Below are 8,365 nucleotides of genomic sequence, written 5' to 3' on the forward strand. Positions count from 1 at the left end.
TATTGGCTTATTGCTGCAGCTCCCTGCTGTACTCAGAGCAGAGGGCGGTGGGATCCCAGAGACGACCGAAGCACCTATCCTGCAGCTCCCCCACCCCGGGCTGCTGAGAGGAGATGGAGTGAGTCTGGGTCAAACCTCTGGGGCTGCCTGGGTGGAGTGTGACTCCGGGTGAGCCAGTATTTGTCACAGGTCCATTCCCTGGTGATACCTTTGGCTGAGGTGCCTTGCACAGGGAGCCCCTCTATAGTGTGTTGGAGAGCAGCCGATGTGGGCAGTGGGCCGGGCAGCAGCTACACCCTAAACCCTGGACTGAAGGGAGGCTGCCAGCAGAACATGCAATCGCTGGGAATCTGGGCTCAGGCCAAGAGCTGTAGGCTGGCACTGAGGAGGGGTAGGGTGACCCCTTTGGCTGACGGGATGAATAAGCCTCCTGGGTCCCAAAGAGAAGGTCATTATGCGAGTGTCATTGTAAAGAGTGGGAGTCCCCTCCTCCCGTGAACCAGGGGCCTCTGCAGAGACTCCTGTTCAGCTTTTCTGTGGGCTGAACCAGACTCCATTTCTCGGCTCACTCCTGCTCCTGCAATTGGAGCTGCAGGAGCTTTGGTTGGAAGGCCAGGCGGTTTCACTGCAGCTGCTGTAACCACCTCCACATCCCCTGCTGAAATGCTGCTCTGCACTTTCCCGCAGCAAACACTCCTCACTGACAGGGGCGGCTCCAGGCCCCAGCACGCCAAGCACGTGCTCTGCTGGCGCCGCGCCGCGAGGGTGGCAGGCAGGCAGGCTGCCTAGAATCTCCACAGGTGTCACTGTGCCTCCAATGCAGTGAAGTGCATGGACATGCCAGTCCCCAAAGCTCTGTTCGCTAGGGGTGATGAGATCACGGCAGGGCAGATGCTCTGGTTCACAGTAAGATGCTGCTTTATTTTGTTCCATGCACGTTCCTGCTGCTGTTCCTTCAGGGACAGTTTTCATCTCCTCCATGCCCAAGCATGTACATGTGCCATCTCCCCAGTCGGTACCACTCTGCCACTCATCCAAGAGGTTTCACATGCCCCTGAAAGCTGCAGAGAGCTGGGGACGTGGCAATGTGGAGGGGTGAGACAGGGTCTGCCCCTCTGCCAGGGGATGGGCCCAAGAGCTGTGCTGTCGAGGGTTCATTACGCTTTCTCATGTGATTTAGGGGATGCCAGTGGTTTGCTCAAGGATGCCTGGGCTTACAGTACCAGTGTGCAGAACTGGGACTGGGACTTCCATAGCTGAGTGTCAGGAAGGCCCTTCTTTCCGCCACTTTCACTTGTTATCCCCAAAGTGCCTGTATTTCAAGTACTAGAGACCCACTTGTTTGTGCTGCTTTGCATCGACAGTTTCAGGTGTGATTGCTGTAACTGTACATGCAGACATGGTGTTGGTTTGTGTACTCAGACCTGAGGGCACGTTAACTAGCAATAAGAAACATTCAAGTTTCTCCTCCAGCCTTTAAAATCAGAACCCAAATGCAGCAGAGCCACGTGTGCTGCAGGATTGGGATGACTGTGCCCCACTCCTCTGAATGTCGAGGCATTGGCATGAATAACTCAGAGGGGGAGACACATTCTTCTGTCCTGTCACCTGAGTCAGGTGAGTTGCACAGATGGAAGTGAAGGTCGGATTTGGCCCATTCACTTGTTAAGATGGGTCTAATTAAGAGAAGGTGTGTGGTGCCCGGATTTCACCAGGGCTGTTTATTGCATTAACTAGGAGGCACAGGCAACGGCCACTTCACTTGTCCCCATCTGCATGAAACTTGATCATTTGATTCATTCCCTTTATTTTAGCTTCATAGAAGTAAAGAAGAAAATCACTGACGGTAACTGTGAGATAGTAGGGGACAGCAAAGGACATATGGGTATGTAAGGGAAGCAGATGGCCTATCTGACTAAACCACATCATATAAGTTTATGAGTCAGGCAGGTGCTCTTTCCTGCTGTTTTATAGTGATGTCTTAAGGATTTCCCTTTTGATATATGAGGAAGAATCGTCAGCCGAGCCCTTCTCTATCAGAAGCTAATCCCAAAGTAAATCACTCTGAAGCAGCAGGAGAGAGGGCTAGCACGGCACCCACTGTACAGATATTCTTTTGCTATAAATCATCAGTCATGTTCTTAAGAGATTATGCTGGAAAAAGCAAACAATATAAAAAGGTCAAATACAAATAGTAAAAATGAAATAGTTTGTTACCTCTCTCTTTCTGCTTGCAGAGGAGAGACTGCTCGGCCCTGGAGCAGGAGAGCAGGCGACTCTTCCATCACAGCAGAGCTCAGGCCGGGGTCAGTGAAGGAAGATTTTCACTCAGGACCAAACTACGCACAAACAGCACGAACCCAGGGGGTGGCTGCCTTTACTGCACGTGCAGATGTGTGTGTTGGGAGAGGAGCTTTCACTCTCTTAGTCTGCCCTCTCCTGCCCCTCAGTCCTGTACATCTGACATCACAGCTGATACGAACAGAAGAGCGGCTACGCTGGGTCAGACCAATGGTCCATCTAGCCCAGTATCCTGTCTGCCAACAGTGGCCAGTGCCAGGTGTTTCTGGCAGTTGGAGGTTTAGGGACACCTGGAGCATGGGGTTGTGTTCCTGACCATCGTGTTTAGTAGCCATTGATGGACCTTATCTGATTCTTTGTTGAATCCAGTTATACTTTTGGCCTTCACGACATCCCCTGGTAAGTTCCACAGGTTGATCATTTGACTGTGTTTTGGGTTCCTTTTGTTTGTTTTAAACCTGCTGCCTATTAATTTCACTGGGTGACCTGCTGGTTCTTGTGTTATGTGAAGGGGTAAATAACACTTCCCTATTTGCTTTCCCCACACCAGGCAAGGTCTTATAGACCTCTATCCTATTCCCCTCCTTCCCCCCACCCCAGTCATCTTTTGTCTAAGCTGAGCAGGCCCGGTCTTTTTAATCTCCCCATAAATGGAAACTGTTCCATACCCCTCATAATTTTTGTTGTCATTTTCTGAATCTGTTCATCTTTTTTGAGATGGCTTGACCAGAACTGCCTGCCGGATTCCAGGTGTGGGTGCACCAGGGATTTATACAGTGACATTAGGATATTTTCTATTTTATGATCTATCCCTTTCTAATGGTTCCTAACATTCTGTTCGCTTTTTTGACTGCTGCTGCACATTGAGCAGATGTTTTCAGAGAACTATCCACAGTGACTCCAAGATCTTTCTTGACTGGTAACAGCTAATTTAGACCCCATATGTTGTATGTATTGCTGGTATTATGTTTTCCAGTGTGCATTACTTTGTATTTGTCAACATGGAATTGCATCTGTCATTTTGTCACCCAGTCACCCACTTTTGTGAGATCCCTTTGTAACTCTTCACAGTCTGCTTTGGACTTAACTATCTTGAGTCATTTTGTACTGTCTGCAACCTTTGCTGCATCACTTTTCACCCCCATATTCCCTATTTATGTATACGTTGAACAGCACAGGTCGCAGTACAGATCCTGGGGGCATCTCGCTATTTACCTCTCTCCTTTTTGAAAATTGACCATGTATTCCTCCCTTTGTTTCCTATCTTTTAACCAGTTACTGATCCATGAGAGGACCTTCCCTCTTGTCCCATGACTGCTTACTTTGCTTAATAGCCTTTGATAAGGGACCTCATCAAAGGCTTTCTGGAAGTCCAAATACACTATAGCCACTGGATCACTCTTATCCACATGCCTGTTAACTCTCTCACAGAATTCTAATAGATTGGTGAAGCATGATTTCCCTTTACAAAAGCTGCGTTTACTCTTCCCCAAAATACTGTGTTCATCTATGTGCCTGACAATTCTGTTCTTTGCTATAGTTTCAATCAATTTGCCTAGGACTGAAGTTAGGCTTCTTGGCCTGTAACTGCCAGGATCACCTCTGAAGCCTTTTTAAAAAAAATGGTGTTACATGAGCTATCCTCAGTTACCTGGTAGAGAGACTGATTTAAGTGATATATTTACATACCAGAATTAGTAGTTCTGCATTTTCATATCTGAGTTCCTTCAGAACTCTTTGGTGAATACCATTTGTTGCTGGTGATTTATTACTGGTTAACTTATCACTTTGTTCTAAAATCTCCTCTTTTAACATCTTGATCTGAGACAGTTCCTCTGATTTTTCACCTAAAAAGAATTGCTCAGGTGTGGGAATCTTCCCTCACATTCTCTTAATTGCAGACAGATGCAAATAATTCATTTAGCTTCTTCACTACAGCCTTGTCATCCTTGAGTGCTCCTTCAGCATCTCGATCGTCACGGGGACCCACTGACTGTTTGGCAGCCTTCCTGCTACTGATGTACTTAACTTTTTTGCTGTTAGTTTTTGTTTCCTTACTTAGTTGCTCTTCAACGTCTTTCCTGGCCTGCCTTAGATGTCCTACTTGCAGAAACCCCAGAATGGTCAGAAACCTGCCTCTGCAGCACACCACATGCTGAGGATGTGAACGCAGCAAGTACAAAGGAAAGTTTGAGTCGTACATGGTAATGGGGGTAGTAGGGATGCTATGTGAAACTTCCTAAGTGAGCAGCTTTAGCATCCATGTCCAGGAACAGTCACAAAGGTGGGGTGCACATGTATTTTCATGTTGCCTCTAAGGATGTAAACCTTCACTGCAGAGGGTGGGTGCAGAACAGAGTTATCAACACTGCACTGGCCAGGCCCAGGTGAACCTTTTGTCTCTAGGTCAGTGGTTCCAATGATGCAGCCCAGAGCAGGAGTGGCTGGCAGGCGCTGCTCTCTCATGGTGGTTCAGTGGCTTATCAAGTGTGTGGCTGGTCTGAGGCAGATGCCCAGAGCAACCCCTATGGGGAGAGCTTGGTGCACTGTGAGGAGGGAGCACACACAGGGGTCTCTCTCACACAGGTCTGTGACCACAATGTAAGGATGGTTATGTGGCTGAGACACTGGACAGGGCACTGGAGATCTGGCTTCAATTCCCAGCTGTGCCACAGAGTCCCTGTGTGACCACGGGTGAGTCACTGAATCTTGCCAGGCCTCAGCTCCCCATCATAGTATTCTTCCCTCCCATTAATGTTTGTGGGGCGCTGAGACTGTGGAGAGGGGGGCCAAAGAGAGCGAGCGAGCGATGAGTGCTGTCAAGGAGAGCATGCATGGTTGGGGGAGTGCATCTCATTGGCGGTGGGAGTCCTGCTGTGGGGCAGCACATGGGCGGAGCTGCCCCGAGCAGCCTTGCCTGCCTCGGGGCGTCGCCTGCTTGTTAAAGTCGGAGGTGCTGGCTGCCCTTCTCTCTCTTCCCTGATTACATTGACACTGGTCCAAAGCGCTGCTGGAGTTTGCTGCTAATGCAGTCGTTACAGCCTTTAAACGTCCCCTCTGAGAGACACTGGGGTTCTGTCTGCTCTGGCCCAGAAGCCAAGGAGAAAGTTAGCCCCAGGGAGTGCAGGCAGCAGTGCCTCTCTGTGCAATAGAAACACCTCCGTGTTTATAATTGAAATGATGTGTTTGTTGCTGCCCGCCATATGGAAGTGCCATCTGAGACCCGGGTGGTGCTGTGTCAGCCTATGGGGTGTCCTGCTGTGCTTGAGCACAGGGCTTCGTTTTGTAGGAGAGATTTATTCTTTACGTGTTAGGAGAACATGAGCCTGTACTTAGCTAGGTAGGAGCAGCAATCCCAGGCCCCACGTCTTCCTGTGAGGAAAGAGTGATTTCCTTCTGGGGAGTGTCCGTCTCCTAGCACCTCTCACTTCCCTGCAGCCATGGTCCCACTGTTCCAGCATCAGTTGGTTCTGACCCACAGCCATGTGCCATAGTCTTTTGTTCCCTTCCAAACCCTTCTGCTGTCCCCTTTCTTCTCCTGCCTTTGTTACTGTGAAATTCACTGTCCCTGATACTCTCTCAGATCCTGCTGACACATACAGACAGTGTAAGAACTGGGGACAGGGACGCTTTGGGAGGACGTCACCACGGCCCAGCCTCTGCTGCAATAATGAGGTGAAGCTGGGTTTGAGGAGGACTTCCACCTAGACCAGCCCCCAGCTGATGCATCTCCTGGACAGTTGCCATTTACACAGCTGATATGAGCTGGGGCTTATTCTGCACCCAATCCCAATGCATCTTGGCTTCCTCAGTTACTGATCCATGAGAGGTCTCTGGGTTCCTCCCATTCCTCCCTGCCTCACTCTATCAGGAGACCTGCCTCTTGCTTTGGAAATCCAGTTTTCACTTGACTGCTGGAGTGGGGCAGTGGATGGAATGTGCTTTAGAGCAACTCACTCTCTGCTACAGAAACACCTGATTTCGCTCCCCCTTGACCTGGTACTGGCTGCTGGGGCAGAGAGGTGCTAACCCAGTGTCGGGCATTTTAACTGTCCTGGGCTTCAGGGAACTGCATCTGCATGGCCCACCTGTGCAGGGTTCCATTCTCCCTCTGTTCCCACCTGACCAGATGGCTCTGCTCTGCCAGGAGCCCGGGGTTTGGCCTTTTGGATAAAACGTAAATCTGTGCTTTTGGTTCTTTGTGGCCACTAGACGTCCCAATGACCTTGTGCAACGGTCAGAGGTTGTTCGGGTGTAATTGAATTCTGCATTCTTAAATCCCCCTTCACTGTCAGTTGGATATGGTATTTACCTTCACTTCCTGGCCTAATATGTTGGGGCCACAAGGTGGGTGAGGGAATATCTTTTATTGGACCAACTTCTGTTTGTGAAAGAGACAAGCTCAAGCCACAGCTCTGTGCAGCTCGAAAGCTTCTCTCTTCCACCAACAGGCATTGTCCGATAAAAGATATTCCCTCCCCCACCTTGTCTCTACTATCCTGGGAGCAGCACACGCACAACACTACTGCAAACTCTAATATGTTGGCTAAGTCGGCTGTGTGCTGTTAAACAGTTGCCATATGATGCCTCAAAGGGGGCTGCATTTCACTGGTGGTTAAAGTGATTCCTGTACTTTATATCCCAGATTTATGTCACAGTTTCTTTGTGAATCTTAACTGGATAATGTCTGTACAGAGCTTTGCCCCTTTCATCCCAGGACCCCCAGGTGGTATCATCATTTATCTGGCTGCAGGGAAACTTTGGAACATACCTTTGCTCTGGAGACGACATCTCCACATGGCAGGCTGCAAGTTTGCTGTATTAGAACAGATACAACTTTAGATAATGTTTCTGCTTTTAAAATGGGAACAACCCAGCAGTGCAAATATTCCTCCACTGACAGCAGGGCAAGGCAATTCCTTCTCTGTGGCTTCACTGGGTTCCTTGCTGTCTGAAAGTTGGTGTTAAATGTATAAAAACCTCCTGCTCTCTCCCTGGGTGACCTTGACCTTCCCCACTGGCATATTCTCTAATAACAGCATGCAGCCAAGCAGCCTGGAGCAGAGGGCAGGAAAGGGGCATTCCATCCTCTGCGATTCCTGCCCTCTCCTTCCCGCGCTGGTGGTGGGGCACCATGGCTGTGCCACAGTAGCTGGTTAGACGCTCCAGTGCTTTTCTGCCTCCCGTAGTGTCGCCTCAGATCAGTAGCAGTATCTGTACTGTCAGAACACGGGCATGCGCCTCCCTGCAATTATATTTAGGCTGTTGGCTGTCCCCAACACAGACACAGATTAGGAGCCTCAGTGTTGACATGCTGACAGGTCGGCCTTGTTCGGTATCAAGTTAAGTGTGCAATTCATCAGAGCACAAATGCAGCCAACTGCTGCTGGGCTGCTTCAGTGTACACAGTTGCTAAGCAACACCACTAGGCCTGCTTCCTACATCGGTGGTTTGAAGGCATTTCTGTGACGTGTGTCATTGCAAAGCCAGCTGGGGAAGAGGCACATTTGGGTTTATGTCACCTGGGGCCCATCCCCCATCTCCTTCCTGGCTGTGGGGAGACCTGGCAATTCAAGCTCTGGGCGTTCGGTCCCCATGTCCGTGGCTTTGTTTCTTAGCTGCTGCCTCTCTGAACAGTATGATGAGTCGTAGCCTCGGGAGCGGGTACCCCCCTCCAGCATGGGACCTGACCTTTCACTCCCGCCTCCCAGATGCTGGCAGCTGTTGTCCAAAATGTGGCTGTGTGCCTCTAACTGCCCTGGTCTCAGCCTTCAGAGACTGAAAGGTTGAGAAGCTCCATAGGGCACCTGGAATTGAGGCCCGGGGGAGCATAGTGCAACCAAACCATGCAAGTTCTGTAGCGTTCTCAATCTCTGAATCCTGCTCTCCCCTTCCTCACTCAGCTCGGCATACATCATCCCCTTTTCCCCCACAGCCTGCCACATATCTCCACACACAAAGAACAGTTTGCACTGTCCCTTGGAGAGAGCTGAGACCCACAGATGCCACCGTGTGATAAAATAACTGCTGTGTCTACGTTTTTATATTTTATTCCTTCCCCTTT

General features: G+C 49.8%; 1 long non-coding RNA gene across 1 annotated transcript in view; it reads right to left on the reverse strand.

The window, feature by feature from the left end:
* The window catches only part of LOC120386416, a 28,908-nt gene extending 21,779 nt beyond the window's left edge, over positions 1-7,129 (reverse strand). Inside the window, exon 1 of the long non-coding RNA XR_005589708.1 lies at positions 7,073-7,129. This is a non-coding gene — a long non-coding RNA (uncharacterized LOC120386416). The remainder of the gene's footprint in view (positions 1-7,072) is intronic.
* Positions 7,130-8,365: the final 1,236 nt, after the last annotated feature.

The sequence above is a fragment of the Mauremys reevesii genome, linkage group 18, assembly GCF_016161935.1.
Source record: "Mauremys reevesii isolate NIE-2019 linkage group 18, ASM1616193v1, whole genome shotgun sequence".
Lineage (NCBI taxonomy): Eukaryota > Metazoa > Chordata > Testudines > Geoemydidae > Mauremys > Mauremys reevesii.